This window comes from Sinocyclocheilus rhinocerous, unplaced genomic scaffold (assembly GCF_001515625.1).
Source record: "Sinocyclocheilus rhinocerous isolate Xijiao unplaced genomic scaffold, SAMN03320098_v1.1 scaffold606, whole genome shotgun sequence".
Lineage (NCBI taxonomy): Eukaryota > Metazoa > Chordata > Actinopteri > Cypriniformes > Cyprinidae > Sinocyclocheilus > Sinocyclocheilus rhinocerous.
This window is the reverse complement of record NW_015661919.1, coordinates 250,041-268,344: the sequence shown is the minus strand read 5'-3', so window position 1 is coordinate 268,344 and position 18,304 is coordinate 250,041. Positions and strand designations below refer to the sequence as shown.

The window sequence follows — 18,304 nt, the reverse complement described above, 5'->3', positions numbered from 1 at the left end:
ATACGTTGTTTTCGTTCAAATCAAAGCGTAAACAACGTAGAAAATGTATGTAATCCGCATGACGAATTGGTGAATAAAGTCGTTATTTTTGTTTTCTTTGCGTACAAAAAGTATTCTCGTAGCTTCGTAAAATTACAGTTGAACCCCTGATGTCACATGGATTATTTTACCGATCTCCTTGCTACGTTTCTGGACCTTAATCGTGGTAATTACATTGCTGTCTATGGGAGGGTCAGAGAGCTCTCCTAATTCATCAAAAATATCTTAATTTGTGTTCCGAAGATAAAGGTGTGCACTTAGAACGACATGAGGGTGAGTAATTAATTACAGCATTTTCATTTTTGGGTGAACTAACCCTTTAAATTGAACTATAATTTGTTTCCACAGAATCAAATCGGCTATCCAGTGATAATAACCCAGCACAGAAGCATTAAAGGAAGAAGATGGCAGAGTGTCACAACATGGCCGTCTACACCCATGCTAATGTATTGGTGGCCTCTGTCACTCTCAGTGTTAAGCCAAATAGTCAATAAGCAGGACTGAACACACAGTTCCTACTCCACACACATGTTGGCTAAAACCCACAGCTGAAGCCATTTAACTGAAAGCGGGAACCTTTTGTTACCCCAGCGAAGCAACATTTGCCCTGTTCCAGCGTCAGCTTTGATGAAATGCCACAGACCTGAGCTCATGTGCACAGGTGGGCTGCTTTTGCCAGTGGGTACACAGAGTCTAAACACTGTTCCTCAGTCAGCAGGGAGTGGGATTGGGCACTAATTTACTGCAGTTGCCCGGGAGCCCTGGGATATCACCAGCTGGACTTTTGGCAGTTTATTGAGAGGTTACATGATCTGGCGACTCAGTGGACTGATTCATAGTCCGCTTCTGTCACCACTGAATTCATAAAATGCCTCCTTGGGGGCAAAGAAGACCCTGTTTTTTTGTTAAAAACAGCACACAAACTCATAATGCATGTCCTTATCTTTAGCACAATGCCATCGTTTAGCAGTGTGGACCACACCTAATGGGAAACACAGGACAGAGGGTGCAGCAGACCTGAGAGCCCCTGTCTATTTCCAACACCCTTCATATAAGCCTGACACCCGTTTCCTTGGCAACCGCATTGACGGTACAGGGGCTGTGGGGGTCGTGAAGTTCTGAGACATCTGAGACAGAAGAAATGGGAACTACTTATGCAGGTCCTGACACTACTGGCTGGCTTTGTCTAAAAATACTGCTCCTCACCTCACCCCAATATTCTCCCTCACTTCCCTGCCTAATTGAAAAAAAAAATATGCAAACCAGTTTTATTTCATTTTAATGCCTAGTACCGTTCTCCTGTTTTTTTTTATATGAGTTCAAAGAAACTATATAAAGAAAAAAAACTACATTTTCATATTAAATCTTAAATTAGCTTAAACCACTCATACAGAATATAACTATTTTGCAAATACAATGAGATAAGGGTAGCTCTATTACAGCTTCACACATTTTATTAAAAGTAACAGATTTCAACGTTTACTTTTTCATTTTGTGATATGAAGGTCACCTTAAACTGTTTTATTTTTAATACTTTTCAAATTTATGCAGTTTTATTGGTTTACCCTTGTTCCAGACTCAGAACAATCTTAAAGTATGAAAAAAATATTATAAAAATATGAATTTATACATGTTTCAAGGAATTATAATATTAACAAAGAGTGAAGTAAACAAACTATAGCAATATTTATTGTGTGAAAATAATTTAAATTTCTTTTTAAATTTAAGGTACAAATTGACTGTCCCTCATCTTAAGCTCATCAAAACTGCATCAATTTGATTTAAAAAATACAGTAAAATCAGTAATATTGTGAAATATTATTGCAATTTAAAACAACTGATCTCTGTTGTAATGTAATTTATTATCAGCAGCCATTACTCCAGTCTCAGAAATCATTCTAATATGTTGATTTGGTGCTCAGGAAATAGTTTTTTATTATCAGTGTTGAAAACAGTTGTGCTGCTTAATATTTTTGTGGAAAATTTTATAGTTTTTTTTCTTCCCAGGATTCTTTGATAGATAGATGGATAGAAAGTTAAGTATACATACATAATATTTTTCCTGACCAAAAGAATCAACATAATTTTCACAGATTTCACATACATTCTTTTAAATTTAAGTAGTTTAAAAATGGTTAAAATCTTCCTAAATAAGCCACTTCCTAAATATTAAGTGCTGAGTAGCAAACTGCCATTAAACATTGCTTGTCAAGATGAATAACACAGTGGCAGAAGAGACATGGTCTAGAGAGAATGCCCTTCGTTTCTTTCTTTGAAGAATAATGTATGATGTTGTTTTAATGAGTAGCTCTCTGTGTTCCACAAACCCTTTCTTGGGATTTCAGTGAACATACAGTCCTATGCAAAATTGAATGAATGATATGTGCATTTTTGGATTTGATATTCACCTCTATGTCTGTGGATACTCCTTTGCTGAAAAGCTCAATCCGCTAGAGGGCCAAAATGTTCAATGTGAATAAAAGAGCAAAAATTCTGACCTCACACTTGATAACGGTCATGCTTGTTCAGAACAGAAGAGTTGAAAAGCCTAAAGGTGTTTATTGATTCTTCCTGCATTACACCTTATATTGAGTTCTGTCTCTGTAGAACATAAGTATGAGGGTATTGCTGGATAATTTGGGCTCACCAATTTGTCTCCTGGCACCCACACTGCAACTGACAGATATGGCACAATGAACAAGGACTTGCTGTTATTATTGTTGTTTAATAGCATGGTGGGCTTAGATTATTTTGAAGCAGTGTTCCGAAAAAAATAGGTAAATGGAAGTTGGAGAGCTGTGGCTGCTCAGGCTTGTTTAAACTGGATCACGATGCACAAAAAGACAACTTTAGAAATATGCTAAAACCTCGTCCATAAGGAATGTCTATAATTAAGTCTCTCCGATTGAGGCTGTAGTTTTTTACGGAGCATTATCCTTCTTTAATTGAGCAGTCTGGATACTTAGCTGTACAGTGAAGACAGATATAGTTCTTAAGTCTTTAAACGAGCAGCTGTACCACATGAAAGGACAGGTATGTTGGTTTAGATGTCAGGAAAGGGAATTCATGAAGTTCGCTGTATTCATCTGCTTTTCTTTAAAGCTCTTCTTTTTATCTCTGCCTTTATAGAGGAAGTGTGTCATTTATGTGCCATTAGTGCCACCAATGGCAAAAAAAAAAGCTAAAATGATCAACTCAAATGTGACCCTGGACCACAAAACCAGTCTTAAGTCGCTGGGGTATATTTGTAGCAATAGCCAAAAATACATTGTATGGGTCAAAATTATCGATTTTTCTTTTATGCCAAAAATCATTAGGATATTAAGTAAAGATCATGTTCCATGAAGATATTTTGTAAATTTCCTAATGTAAATATATAAAAACTTCAGTTTTGATTAGTAGTATGCATTGCTAAGGACTTTATTTGGACAACTTTAAAGGCGATTTTCTCAGTATTTAGATTTTTTTGCACCCTCAGATTTTCAAATAGTTGTATCTCGGCCAAATATTGTCCTATCCTAACAAACCACACATCAATGGCAAGCGTATTCAGCTTTCGGATGATGTATAAATCTCAATTTCGAAAAATTGGCACTTAAGACTGGTTTTGTAGTCCACGGTCACAATTAGGTTTTTCCTGCTGTCTGCCTTTTGTTGGACAAGCAGATAGAACTGTTTCAAACTCACAAGATTTGTTGAGCCAGTGTTGCTGTTTCGGGTTAGGTGGTACACTCAACAATTTTTGTTCAATCTAAAAATTTACAATTCAACCTTTTATATAAAGTGTTACCTTATTTATTTTACTGGGATAATAATAATACTACTACTACTAATAATATGCCAATAAAGTAAATTACATTCAATTGTTCATTGTAAATTCATGATACCTAATGCATTAAATAATGTAGTAACAAACTGTACCTTTTTGTTAAGCATTACCATAAATATGGACAAATACCACAGATATGATAAGAACATGATACAATGCATGCAATGCAAATTTTATTAAAAGTTGAGTTGTGTGGAGGCTGGCCTCTAACTAGAAATGCAACAATGTTCACCAGGATAAAAAAATTCATTTTCTCTCAAGAACATCACCCCCCGGGAAGTCCACTGAGATTTAATTCTTCCTCTTCAAATGGATTTTAATGACATAAATGTGATCTCTTTTTTTATCCTCCACTTCACTGTTTCTTTTGCAACATAATTGATCCTTCACTCCAAAGGTCACTCCACCATAAAGGTGTGCACTGAAAATTATGGTCAGATTTGAAAAGCAGTGACCTTTGAAGTGCTTCGTGATAGTCGGCTCTTCACGATTCTAGCCCATGAGTTGCTCCTTCATTCTGGTGATATAAGAATGGCTAGAGGACATAGGAGGAAGGGTGGTCACAAGAGGCTGACAATAAGTGTGTATGTGATCCAACATGTCTGCCTAAATATGTGATTTCACTCAATTTCAAGCATGACTGCCCCTGCACGACTCACGCATTTCCTTAAAATATTCCCGGAAAACATTTATCTAATACCTTTCAGGGCTTCTTGGCTCTGTAGGCTGGATAGTACACAACCAGGACAGTAAAGTGTCAACTTTGCACATGCAAGTGCTAATGCTGTCAGTTAAATAAAAAATACCAAATTAAAATAAAAATTGAAGTCCTTCACTTCAATAGTTCTTTTGTTTTTGAGTTTCCAGTTCACTTTTCTCACATTTAACTCTGCCAGCTTTAATTTGAATAATCAAACTTCAAAGGCTTCTTGCTTTTTAAACCACCGTGTGCCTGTGCACTGAACGGCTGCCATTCTGCTCTGAAATGGTTTGTGCCTTATCTCAATAGACAGATGTCTTCTCATCTTCAGTTTGGTGATTTCAACTTCTTGTGGGTCTAACAATTTGACTGGCTCAGTGACCAGCAACAAGCTGGAGGTTGTAAAGTGTGAGGTAAAATGTATTTCTAATCCGGTTTAACTTGTGAAAATAGGGCTACTACAAAAAAATATATTCTGCTAGGTACAGATAATCAATTAATACAATTTATAAAGCAGGAACAAAATGTTGGTGGGCTTCCTGTCCCAAAAGGCTGGATTAACAATGGGTACTTGGGCACGTGCCCAGAGGCACCATGTCTAGAAGGGCGCAGCACCACACCCAGGGGGCACCAGCAAAATAGCAAGAATAGCAGCACAATGGTACACTAATCCAATTCATGAGAATGCTCATTTCATAGGCAAATAATGACGAGAGAAAAACAAATATCACAAACCTAAATATTTTGAAAAATTGACATTTACAAACAACATTTGTAAAAACAACTTACAAAATCGTAATCCTGCTAGTAATTCCCCCAACCCATTTTCTTTTTTTTTTTTTTTTTACAAAAAGAAACAATATTTTGTTATTCCCCATGCCTGCTGATGAATAACACAAAGTGTGTAAAAACTAGATTTGATTCAGCAACCTGATAATGAGCTGATAATGAATAGATGAATAAACAATAGAACACATGAATAACTTCTTATTTTAACTCAGAGGCAAAACTGAATGTTCACAGAATGCAAAGAAGTTGTGCCTTCACTGTCTGCTCTGAGGATTGGACTGGTAGAACAGTAAAGCTGATTTTTTTCTTTTTTTTTAGGAAACCTAGTGTTCTTTATTTTAAATACTGTAGTTATACAATATGCACTTTTTTCAAAATACATTATGCATGTTTTTGTGCTTTTAGATATAGAGTTCAATCGTTTTGTCCCAGATCTGGACACGGACAGTAAAAGGTCAAAGCATTTTTTGTGCATTTTGTTTGGTCAGTTCTGTCTCGCTCCAGTGCATAAAGTCAATACACATTGAGGTCAAGTGAATATCGAGCGTAACGCATGGAAATGTCATTTTGTTTCTGTATTTGGGATTTCAGCATATAAATCATTTGCGCAAAACAAATATGCCACCAGAGCAAAGCGATGTCCTATGGAGAGAGCTTCACCTCACAAGAAGATATGTCAGAGGGTCAGATTTATATTTTGCCTCTCACAAAATGTCTTTGATATTGCACCTGTAACTGAGTGAAGTGAATACTTCAAACAAATCAGTGAATATTCTTAAAAAAAAAAAAATCGCCTTTTATGTTCAGGAATAATGTCATACGGTTTTGGTACAATGTAACGTGAGTAATAATTTATTTAAAAAAAATATTAAACATGAAAAATTTTAATTAAAAAAACTATAAAAAAATATTACAGTAATTCTGCAAAACTGAATCACATAATATTCCCAGTGTCCCAGAACAGTTAAAAAAAATCAGTTCTATATATATAAACATACATATATAAACATATTTTATTTTATTTTTCATTTATGCAGTCATAATAAATGGGGATCGCTGAGATTAAAAATAAATAAATGAATTAATTAATTGATTAATTAATAAAAATATCATAAAAGCAGTCCATACCTTTTGAAGCTTTATGTTAGCTTTATGTGATGAAAATTTTGTCATTATTTACTGAGCTATTAACCAGATAATTTAGTTAATGAGTACAGTCAGATCAGCCTGAACAGATCAGTCAGATCAGTTTTGCAAACCAGATTCAACTTTTGAACTGAATAATTCAAAAGATCTGACTCAAAAGATGTATTCATTCATTTATGACTACAAAGAATGAGGCTAATTATCTCATGAACTATCAAAAAAAAAAAAGAGGATATAGGATACATAAAAAAACGGATATTCTTTACAAATTCACCTTGTATGTTCCACGGTATGGTTTTGGAACAGCGTATAGCGTGAGTAAATAATTCATTTTTGGGTGAACGCTACCTTGAAATGAAAACGAAAGTGCCTATTCAAGACAGCCTGACTAGAACAAAGACCTGTTGCCAATTCTAGTGTCCTTTCCTTCATAACAGCTTCCACTGTACCACACACACACACACACTGCCAGCCCAGAAAAGCCTCATTGTACTCTCTTGCTGGGCTGGTGGGTTAATGTAATGTGAAATGTGAAGTCAGACTGCGGAGACCGTGGCTAGATTTTATAAACACTAATCAGTCTGGAGATGTTTTCTCCAAGGATGTGTGTTCCATAGGCCAGCACACATTAACACCGCTTAAAAACATGCACAACCCATTTCGGCTTCATGGCAGTTGGGAGGAGACGTGTCTTGCTTGTCTATGAGATAAAAACCTGACAGAAAAAAAAAACAAACTGTGAATAGTAGGATGACACTTGTGATGTGCACTGGAAAAAAAAATCACATTATACTTTTAGATATTGGAAGTATTGGGCTGAATTAATAACCCACTGTGTGCTGGTTGAATTATTGAGCAATTTTACCAGAAACTCTGCATAGTACTACATTTTTTAAATTTTTTAATTTTAGATAATCTAGCATGAAGAAAAAAAATCTATTCATGTTGTCCAAACCAGTATAATTTTCTTTCTTCAGTGGATGGCAAGATGAGAGGTTAAACAGAATGTTTTACGCAGCTTTTTTCATACAGTGAAAGTGAATGGTGACCGAATCCAAAAATGCAAAAAGGCACCATAAATTTTATTGATAGATTGATTGTTATATTGCTACCTTTGTGTGAGTAAAATATTGAAACATTACATTATTTATATTATTTGTCACAATATATTAAAATACAGCATTCCAACATGCTTGAAGGCAGTGATGTTAAATGTGGTTCTCTTAAACAGTCACGACATGCCAAATTTGATATGCACAATCAAGTTATTTTTTTTTTTTTTGCTTCACAGACCCTGGTTACCATTCACTTTCATTGTATGGAAAAAGCAACATAAATATCCAACTCCTTTTGTAGCCTACAAAAGAAAGTCAAACAGGTTTGGAACAACAAGAGGGTGAATAAATAATGACAGAATATTCATATTGGGCTGAACTATCATTTTAAAGACTGTCCTAAAAGTCTCTTTGAAATGCCTAGATGCATCTCCAAACAGCTCTTTCTATGACGAACACAATGTTGACCAAAGGAATTTACATCAAATGACAACATAGCCCTGCTGCGGCGTATTTGAATGTAAATCTCTGAGTCTGCTCGCAATTCTTCCCCGACTCAGCAGGCAGAATCTATTTAAATATTACACTCGTCAGCAATTGTGTGGGCTTTTGTTTAAAGATCAAGTCTCCCAGACGATCACTTGAATGCACTTGTCCATTCAAATAAGACACAGGCTGATATCATTCCGCATACATTCAGCTGACAAATCAAAACTTTATTAGTTAGCCTGAAATGTCCATGAAAGAGGCAATGAAATGATAGCTAGACCGCTTAGCGAAGATACAAAGGATCCAAAAATGCTTCAATTTTCTCTTTTAACTACAAAGCAGGAAGGATGGCAATTGGCAAAGAAAACTTTATGTGGGAGTGTTCATCCATCTGCCCGCACAGATGGGGAGAACTAGCGAGTGAAAGACCAACACGAGCCAGCCACACAACTCCAAACAGTAGGTCAGAGCAAATATCCACATAACAGATCTGCTGATTCCTGCTACAACAGAAGGGCTGTGTGTGATATATATATCAATTTTTCAGCAAACCACCTCTTTTCAATCTTTATCTATTGACAAAGGGACAGGAACGACCATTGCACAAAATATCAATGTGTCTGACTTTTATTGCACATCTCAAATCGCAGTCATTTGATTGGCCTATTGCTTCAGGGAGAACAGGAAGCTGGAGCGGATGGAGGATGATGGGTGTTTGGGAGCTGGGCTGTCTCTCTGTGGGAAATCAATGATATTTGTTTAATTATTGGATGAACGTAATCAGTTCCACTGCTGTAATTACTAGCACTGCCTTGAAGTCATTATAAAATCATTTGTTTTATGCCATCTCGGGCTGAAATAATGAATACAAGCAATTTTGGTGAGAAATGCTTCTGAATAAAAGAAGATAAATATTGAAGTTTTGTTTCTCTCTCTCTACCATTGCGAGCTGTGCTTTGCATGGCTGCTGTACCCTGTGTCCTTTAGCGATATAGATTTGACACTTTGTCTATGATTTCTTGTGACAGCAGCCATTGGCCATGTCGCCAGAATCCCGCTGAAGTGTCGGAATACTAAGAATAATTGAAAATGACATTGTATCAGAAAGATTAATATTACATGTAGGTTCACATCTGTATCACCGAGGGTGTGCGTTTAGAGAGCTACAAATAAAATGTGAGCACGAGCTGGCACATTTCCATTCCCAACATTTAGCAAAGGAAATTTGTGAGCAGATAACATATTAAGTTAATGATACAATTCTAACTAATTGAAGACAGATGGAATCTTCACTGGGGCAAATAATTGTTTTACTCCTTAATCACATGTCAATTAACAAACGCAAGATCTGCAGCAAACCTGATTGGCTGAAATAAATGTGACCTCACCCACACTGGAAATCAAAGATTGCTCTGACTAAAGAGTAAAGCATAAAAAAAAAAACATTAAAAAAAAAAATTGTCCATACTTTTGTTAGTTTTGGCAGATGACAGTTCCTGCAAGATATTCTAGCATTCTGTTAATCGGTATCTTTAGGGTGAGATAAACAAACTGGCAATTTAAAAAAGAGAAAACGTGATTTTTTTTTTCTCTTTTTCTTGAGCTCATATGTCTGACACAGATCAGATCAAAGCGTGAACTTTTAATCACAGTTTCAGTGCTGAAACCACATGGACACTGGTCTTTAAACAAGCAAGTTTTAGCTGTTTAGAAGACCAATATATAATATAATATATAACTAATACATTTTAATCAAACTAATTGCATAATATTCAATTTAATTAATCGCAAATAATCACATAAAGGGGCATACAAGGTAATGGGTGCAATGCAAATGCATTGCATAAATATGCAAATCCAAAGGAGGTGCCAAAATCATATTGATTTGAGAACTGGAGGATATATATTTCTATAATTTTCATGTTTTAATTTGCTCATTTGACGCATTTCATTTCATTTGTTTTAAAAAATAATGAATCACCTTAAATTAGTATGTTAAATTATAAGCCCTAATATAAACTCACAATAATGAATTCCAATTCAGCTTTATCAACAAAACAAATTAAACCTGTCTTATTTGTCTTTGTCCTCAGTATTGATGAACACATTCGGCTGTTGACTGCCTGCTGTCTTCTCACTTCCCGTCCTCTTTTAGATGCTTCTCCTTCAAGAATACACACACACACACACAGTAGATCAACGCACTTGACTGTTCCTGATAGGACCAAAGAAATACCTGGCTCTTTTCTGTGTGTTTGTAATTCACTCCTGATTTATTCATTTCTTCCATTTCCTCCAGAGCTTTACAGAGCAATCAATCGCCCTGTTAGTTGGCCCTGATCGAATGCGAGCTGATAAGTCAAATGTTCTTTGTCACCGAGCACTATATAACAGTGTTTTTTTTTAAGCCCTATATTGATTGCTGATTTTCTTTGGCTCAGCAAAGCCTTTCAATATGCCAGTAGTTGGAAATTTATCTAGAATTGTCAGGCTACATGTCAGGTATACCTGATATAAGACCAATAAAACCAAAGTGCTGACTTGTTGCATTTTCACTATTATAGGTGCTGTAAGCAATTTTTATTTATTGTTTTTTCTTGACTACCAAGCATAAAATGTTCCAACTACATACCTGACAGATATAACTGCCATAGGTGTCCTGAGGAATCATACCTGTGACAGGCATTTTTACAAAAAAAAAAAAAAAAAAATACTATTTTAGCCAATCAGAAATGCTCTCTGCAAGTTAATCATTTTGCGCTTTCAGCTTTTTAACGTAACGTCTGCGGAGTAACGTAAATTTGGGGTGGGGGTACTTGTTTTCTGAAAAACGGTGGAAGAAGTGAGTGCTTAAAACATATCTGAATACATTCATAATGTGAAAATTCAGTTTGGTGCTACTTAGTGATGTGCAAATGACACACTGCACCTTTAAATAATGTTGATGAATCTGTTTTTCACTCACAGGATTTCTTTCACACTCTGAAGCAGTTCAATCCGATTAACTCACTAATCAGATTAGCCAAATAAACATTAATCCCATTAATTTAGAGCATCACACTGCAGTACAGTCATTGTCTGATGTGCTAAAACTATCATCAAGCCATGAGCACATTTTCAAATCAAAGCAAGAGCTCACCGGCTCCCCCTTCTGACTGCATTGCAGTCTGGGAATCATCTGCAGGAGGATTAGAGCATATATGTAGGCAGAAAAAGGTGGCAGGAGAGGCAAAAACATAGGTGCATGAGCAGTGGGCAAGGGTTCAAGTAATTTTCTTTCTCTATTACTTGATCTCATTGTACCTTGTATTATTTAAAGCTAGTGGCTTTCAGAAGGTGAACACCAAAACAGCTCAGAGGCGGCGAAGCATTTATCAAACAGATTGAACCCTTGACAGAACGGACCATGGCTTCATGTTTGAGGGGGTGAACGAGAAATGCCTCTTTTGTATAGTAGAATTTTCTTCAGCAACTACAGTTTTTGTCGACTAACTTGTCCTTGGCTTATGCTGAACATGGAGGGTTGGTAATTAAATTGAGAACAATAGTGCTCAAACGGGTCATTTCAAAAGCAGGAACGCATTAAAAACGCACACAAACTGCAATAACATAGCGTTATGGTAAGCGGATCCATCAGCTAAGCTGTATTTAAGTCAATGACAAAAAAGAATAGTCACTTGAAAGCCATTTAATGGCAGTTGAACAGCGAGCGCAAGGAGAGCAGCCGCCTCAACCTGCTTTAATTTTGGACAATGATCCTCGGGTGGTCCAATATATGCAGCCCGATTTCTTTTTAAACACTCGTGTTCTTCCGCAGAGTGCATGCAAATGGAGCCCTGGCTTAATTACCATTTAGCAGTCTAATAGCAAGAGTAGAGGAAACTTCTGCAGCACAGTCACTGCTGGGCATTGTGCAAAGGCAAAGCCCCTGGACTGAAATATTATGTAAATTATTAATTTCCTCATAGACTAACACAGTTGTGCTGTTTGGTTACCCACAGGTGTGCCACTACATGTTAATTAATCTCACTGAGAGGGGAAAGTATCAGAAAAATCTAATTTTATTATGCAGTCATGATTAACACAAGATATTGCTGCTCATGTGCGTTTAAATTATATTAAATTATTAGGTGACTCATGTTTTTTTACTTACAAAAAACATAATTTTACTGCAAAAGTACACTGTAAAAAAGATTTTTTGAAGTTGTAAATAAAATTATTCGAGTATATTATACAAGAAAATACTATGAGCTTTTCTACAAAATTTACAATTTAATTCAGTGTGCTACTTGACATTTCTTTGTAATTGTTACGTTTACTTTTTAAGTTAAGTTTTTAAGTGAAAATTGTTTCTACACCTTTTTTTTCTTGATGTAGTTGAATAAAATATAGATTTTCATCATAAAATCTTTTTCCCATTTTTCTTGAAATATTACTTTAATACAATTACATGCATGTTACTTAAGTTTTACCATATTGAAACCTTACTTCAGATTTGTAATCTTTTTGCTTTGTTCTGCAGTGTAGACAAATGGTTGGTCTGCTTGGTTAATTTCACTTTCACATGGCAACATTTCAAAACAAACCAAAATGTGATAATAAAAGTCACATCAAGCAAATTGTCCCCTCATTGGTCAGAATATTCGACACATGGCAACATTTCTGAATTTTAAGGTGGATAGACAACAGCTCTGCAGACCAATAATAGTCACAGAAAGAAAGCCATGATTTGTCATTACATTGTTGCGTTACATAATCTTAAAAATGTTAATTTGGTGACTATTTACTCATGGCGTTCCAAACCTGTATGACTTACTTTCTTCTGTGGAACACAAAAGAAAATATTTTGAGAAATGTTTTAACTGCTTTTGCCCATATAATGAAAGTTATTGGGGTTCAAAATGACATCGGATCTCACTGACTTCCATTGTATGGAGAAAAAAAAAACATTAAGACATTTTAAAAAAAAATCTTCTTGTGTGGAAGCATCATTTGAATTTGCATGTCATTCTCAGTACCTTTGTTCTTGCAGTGAGTGTGTCGTTTGCCATTTTAGCCAAAGCAAACATTTTAAAGTTGAATGTTTATCCACATTATTGATTCACATTTCCATAAATTTGACTGTTGATTGAGAGAGAGAGCCTTCTGATGGCTGCATGTTTAATATATAGGCCTGCGTGCTAGTGGGAGCAGAGTGCGTTATCTGTATTCTCAGACTCAGGGAAAGCTTAGAAATCATGCCTAAGACTAATGAAAGAGGAGCAGGAGGAAGGAAGGAATGAGCCACAGAGAGGTGTGATCTACCTACGGAGAGATTACCATGTACCCCTGGGCTCTCATCTTACACTGTGTGGGGAGGCATGCAGTATCATTCGTTCACATGGCAGCGCGGTGAAGAAAAGGTCTCGTAGCTGAGGTGTTAAGATTTATACTCCAGTTATAAATCTGCAGAAAGGATCCCCCACACCAGATTTTTAATATCATGCCGATACCACACTCTCTGCCCATGGACAATATGTTCAACTGACTTTGACAAATCAAACACTTAAGAAATACGACAATATCCCTCACAGTGCAGCTCTGCAGGGAGGAGGAATGGATGCACAACAGCAAGTGTGAGAATATTTCTCTGAAAAAGGTGCCACAGGATATAGTGGAAGAAATAAACAGCCAGTTTATCCACAGGATGGATGGTGACATCATTAACTGCCCATAACAGCATCCCCTACTTTTTGGATGGAAAGTTTGCCCACTGCACATAATAATTGTTCACTCTGGGGTACAGTGAGGCTGGTTTTCAGAAAATATCTATGTAAAAAAGTAATCTATGTAAATTCTTAAAACAAACTGCATCTAGATTTGAAGGAAATTGCTGCTATAAGTCATACTTCAAAGTAATTGTGCTGAACCAAAATCTACATCTACAGTTTTGCATTTATACTTTTAAACAGCACAAAATAACAGTATGTACAGTACACTCTTAAAAATATTATTTCCATATTTTTAAAATATTTTATTAATATTTTAAATCCTTCTGTATAAATATATTCAAACTGTTCTGATATTCTAATTTGTATATTAAATAAATATTAATACATATTGTATGTCCTCTATGTACAGTAATATAGACCACAATATATAATACATAAAAGTAATACATTTTTAAAAAATAATTCATATTTTTACATATTCTTATACTTTATATATTATGATCTATATTACTGTACATGCAGTTACTTATACAGTATATAGTTCCACATATTTTTGAATGCATCAAATAGAAGATTTATTATACTCTTTAACTATATTCTATATCATAATCTAAATGACAAATACTGAAAGTAAAATTCTGCAATCATAACTTGCGTCAAAAGAGCATATGAAACCAACTTATTTAAAACCATCCATGCAATGTTTTTACTCACTGTACTTGCACTTGTGAATCATTCAAAACAATTTGAATGCATAAAACTGATACTACTTCTGGAGTACTGTTTTAATGAAATCTACTCAATGCATATTCAAATGCATGTAAATGATGTAATCGAAGAAGAATACAGCTTTGGTTACACCAGACCCGGTCTGTTCCCTGGTGTGATTTTGGTAACCTGACATTCGGTCTGAAGCTCAGAATGATAATGTTTTGATTGATGCACAACCCACAAACCAGTTAATTACCTGAGCCCCCTCCCATTCCCCAGTCAGACCCCTCCAGTACAGCACAGCTGCTATGAGAAGAGAACACTTATTAAACACAAGACGCTCAACTTACCTAGTTTTGGAAGCCGGTGTTGTAATTGCCTTTAGATCTTCACCTTATCTGCTTCTCCCTGGTCCTTGAGCAGCTTTCTCCCTCTCACAATGTTTCTGGCAAAGGTCTATTGATCGGTCAAGCTGTGTTTTCAGTAGTCTATTGCTGCCACCGGTTAGATTGGAGCTCCTTTCTGGCTGCCTGTCGCGGCTGCAATGAGAAGGCTGAGCAACGTGTGCACCTTGCTCTCTCTCTAACTCGGTCTCTCTCTGTCTATCCGTCTTTCGCACCCTCCTCTCTCACGCACACGCACACTATCACTGTGTCTCCCTCCCTCGCCCAGCGACACCCCCCTTCTCGTTCTCTTTCCTTCTTCTACCCTCCCTATGCCTCTCTACCCCCTGTCTTGTTCTCTCTCTCTCTCTTCCATTGTATTGATCTGCCAGTGCTGGTGTTCTCCTCCTGCAGCCTCTAGAGGGTGTTCCAATAGTCGACAGTAGCCAGTCCAGAACTAATCCCACTAGCTTCAGTTCAGTTTAGCTCTGAAAGAGAAAGCTGGAGAGAAAGGAGAGAGAGAGAGAGAGAGAGAAAGAGAGACAAAAGGATGAGATGTGGATTCTCTTACACACTATATAAAAAGCCTGTTAAATTTACAGTAAAAGCTGGCAGCTTTTGTTGGCACAAGTTCACTGTGAAAATACAGTGACAACATTTCAGGTGTTACAGGAGGCATTTTGGTGCCTGTTAAAATATAATATAATATAATTATATATTTTTCTGAATATATAAAAATACATCTTATGTCAATTTTAATGATTTATTTATTTGTTTTGTTGTCATAAATGTAAGAAAGCTGGAGAGAAAGGAGAGAGAGAGAGAGAGAGAGAGACAAAAGGATGAGATGTGGATTCTCTTACACACTATATAAAAAGCCTGTTAAATTTACAGTAAAAGCTGGCAGCTTTTGTTGGCACAAGTTCACTGTGAAAATACAAAAAAAAAAAAAAAATGAGGCCACTGAGGCCCTTCAGTCACCCTAAGTGTCTCACTTTAACCTTTCACTTCTACATAAAATATTAATAAAAACAACATTAAAAAAGTAATAAAAATATTTGTTATCCTACAAATCGAAATTACTATGTCCACAAATCCCCCACCCCCAGATTAATAAAAGCATAAACATTCAATGTGTTTTAGAGATTTACTGACATCTATATGGTCAAGAGGAAAATTTAACTACAGTACATCTTACTCTGCTCATAACCACCTCAAAACAGAAGGCCACGTAAAGACAAAACTTTATGTTTATATATATGCATTATCTTGTTGACTAGGATATAGATGTTCAAGTTGATAACTTTTTTTTCCAAAAAACATATTTTGTATAAAATCTTTTACTTAATTTTAGTTAATTTTACAGTTAATTTCCATGTAATGTCCCATTAAATGTTCTTTATTATAGCTTTTCCATTATTTCTCTATTATTTTAAAATTATGAATATTTTTTCACTCTTTCACTCTTACTGTCTCTATTCCTCTCAGACAAAGTGCAATCTGTGCTGTCTGCTGGGCAGCGGGACCCCTGCCTCAGTGAGAAACAGTGAAACTGAGACAGGCATTAATGTTTCAGCAGGCAGTCTGAAGCAAATGAATACAAACAGAGATGGTGAAGTCATATCCCTGCTGCGCTGGTCTTTACAAATCAAAATTGGAAAAGAACCTTTATATCACCTCCCAGGAGGATATCAGACTATTATTAGTTGATACATTTCATCATATTGTCATGGTGACAGTGTTCGACTTGCCTTTCAGGAAAAATTTTGCACAATCAGCATTAGTGCTCGCAGCTGAGAGGCTGTGATGTAACAATCTGTCAATAAATCAACACGCCTGTGGCGTGACACGCAAGGTAAATTATACTGAAATTAAATGCTGCGATTTTCATCTGAGCCACGGTTTTCCCACAACACAGAAAAAGAAACCTCATGCTCATATTGTCATTATTATTAGTTGGGAAATTCCTTTAAGTCAACTGCTATCTGGGACTTTTTTTTTGAAAGTCAGAAATTGCTAGTAAATTTCACAAATAACTACAAAGAAATAGCACTTAACACATTGAATTAAACATGAAATTGTGAAGCAAAATGATTGAAATAGTATTTTCTTGTAAATCAAACAATATATACTGTATGTATATATATGTATATTCAAAGTGTATCTTCAGTCTTGAATTGTGCACTACTGTATGTACATCATGCACTCACCCTCATGTCGTTTCAAACCATTTCTTTCTTCTGTGAAACACAAGAGAAGATATTTTGAAGAAAAAAAAACTGTGTTTTTTGTCTTTACCTGTAAGGACTTTCATTGTATAAACAATGAAAGTCCACAGCAAAAAAGAAACCCATAAAGACTTGGAACAATGAGTAAATAGCAATGCTGACAGAATTTTCATTTTAGTGTGAACTATCATTTTAAGCTGTAAGAAAGACTTCACTGTGCTAAAGAGTGGGCTGTTTCTAACAATAACAGGCGTCTGGAAAAACCTGCACTACCATGTTGAATAATTGAGAGCGCTCATAGTTTTTCGGAGTTCCCAGAGCCTGAGGTTCCTGTACAGTAGACCACCAGCTACATTAATAGTGTTAAATGGGTTGTCAGCACAAATAGAGGGCAAAGCTTAAAGACAGCAATGGAATAGTGATTGTGCTTTATGTATTGGTTGTTGCTCTGCTTGAGTCAGAGGTTAGGAGTGTTGACAGCTTTCAAGGCACCGACTCAGAGCTCCTTAGAACAGCTTGAAGAGTTTGGTGAAAGTTAGGGTTGTACACAATTTTGTCTTAAAAAATACAAAACTGCCCCCCTCCTTTTTTTCCGTGTTTTTTTTTTTTTGTCCATAAGTGAAAGTCAGTGGTGTCCAATGTTGTTTTGGACCCCACTGAATTTTATGTCCAAAACAGTTCTTCATTATATCTTCTGTGTTCCAAAAAGGCTCCTAGGGTTACTTAGTCAATGATTGTGGATTATTTTCACAGAAATAATAACTATGCACTTGTATTATTTCTTATTCCAGAGAGTATCAATCAGAAATCATGACACAGTGTTGATTATAAGTATTATAATTAAGAAAGAATGAATCATTATTCAATGAATCATACACTAAATAATGATTATTCAACCCTGAACATGAAGTACTGTTCAAGATGAAGGTGTGTCGAGTTTGATCTGCAAAACAAGAATTTAATTTCTAACTTTCATATGAAGCCAGATCATTAAAGATCTTTAGTTCATCTGTTGTGTTTTTGTTGTATTTTTTTCTTTTTGCTGATCTCAAATGTATTCTGTTTTCCATTATCCATCTATTCATTCAACCATAAAAGAGCATGACATTATATGTCCTCAAAATCACTTTTTGATGTATTTGTGAGAGTTTCCTGATTACCTGGCTCTATTCATGCCTACCTTATATATAAAGGTATGATTAGCTGGTTTTGTCATATACCTCA

At 35.8% G+C, this 18,304-nt stretch overlaps 1 long non-coding RNA gene across 1 annotated transcript in view; it reads right to left on the bottom strand.

Annotated features, from left to right (window-relative positions):
* Positions 1–15,276, bottom strand: part of LOC107726928 (uncharacterized) — a 115,119-nt gene extending 99,843 nt beyond the window's left edge. Inside the window, exon 1 of the long non-coding RNA XR_001638309.1 lies at positions 14,820–15,276. This is a non-coding gene — a long non-coding RNA (uncharacterized LOC107726928). The remainder of the gene's footprint in view (positions 1–14,819) is intronic.
* Between the last annotated feature and the right edge of the window lie 3,028 nt (positions 15,277–18,304).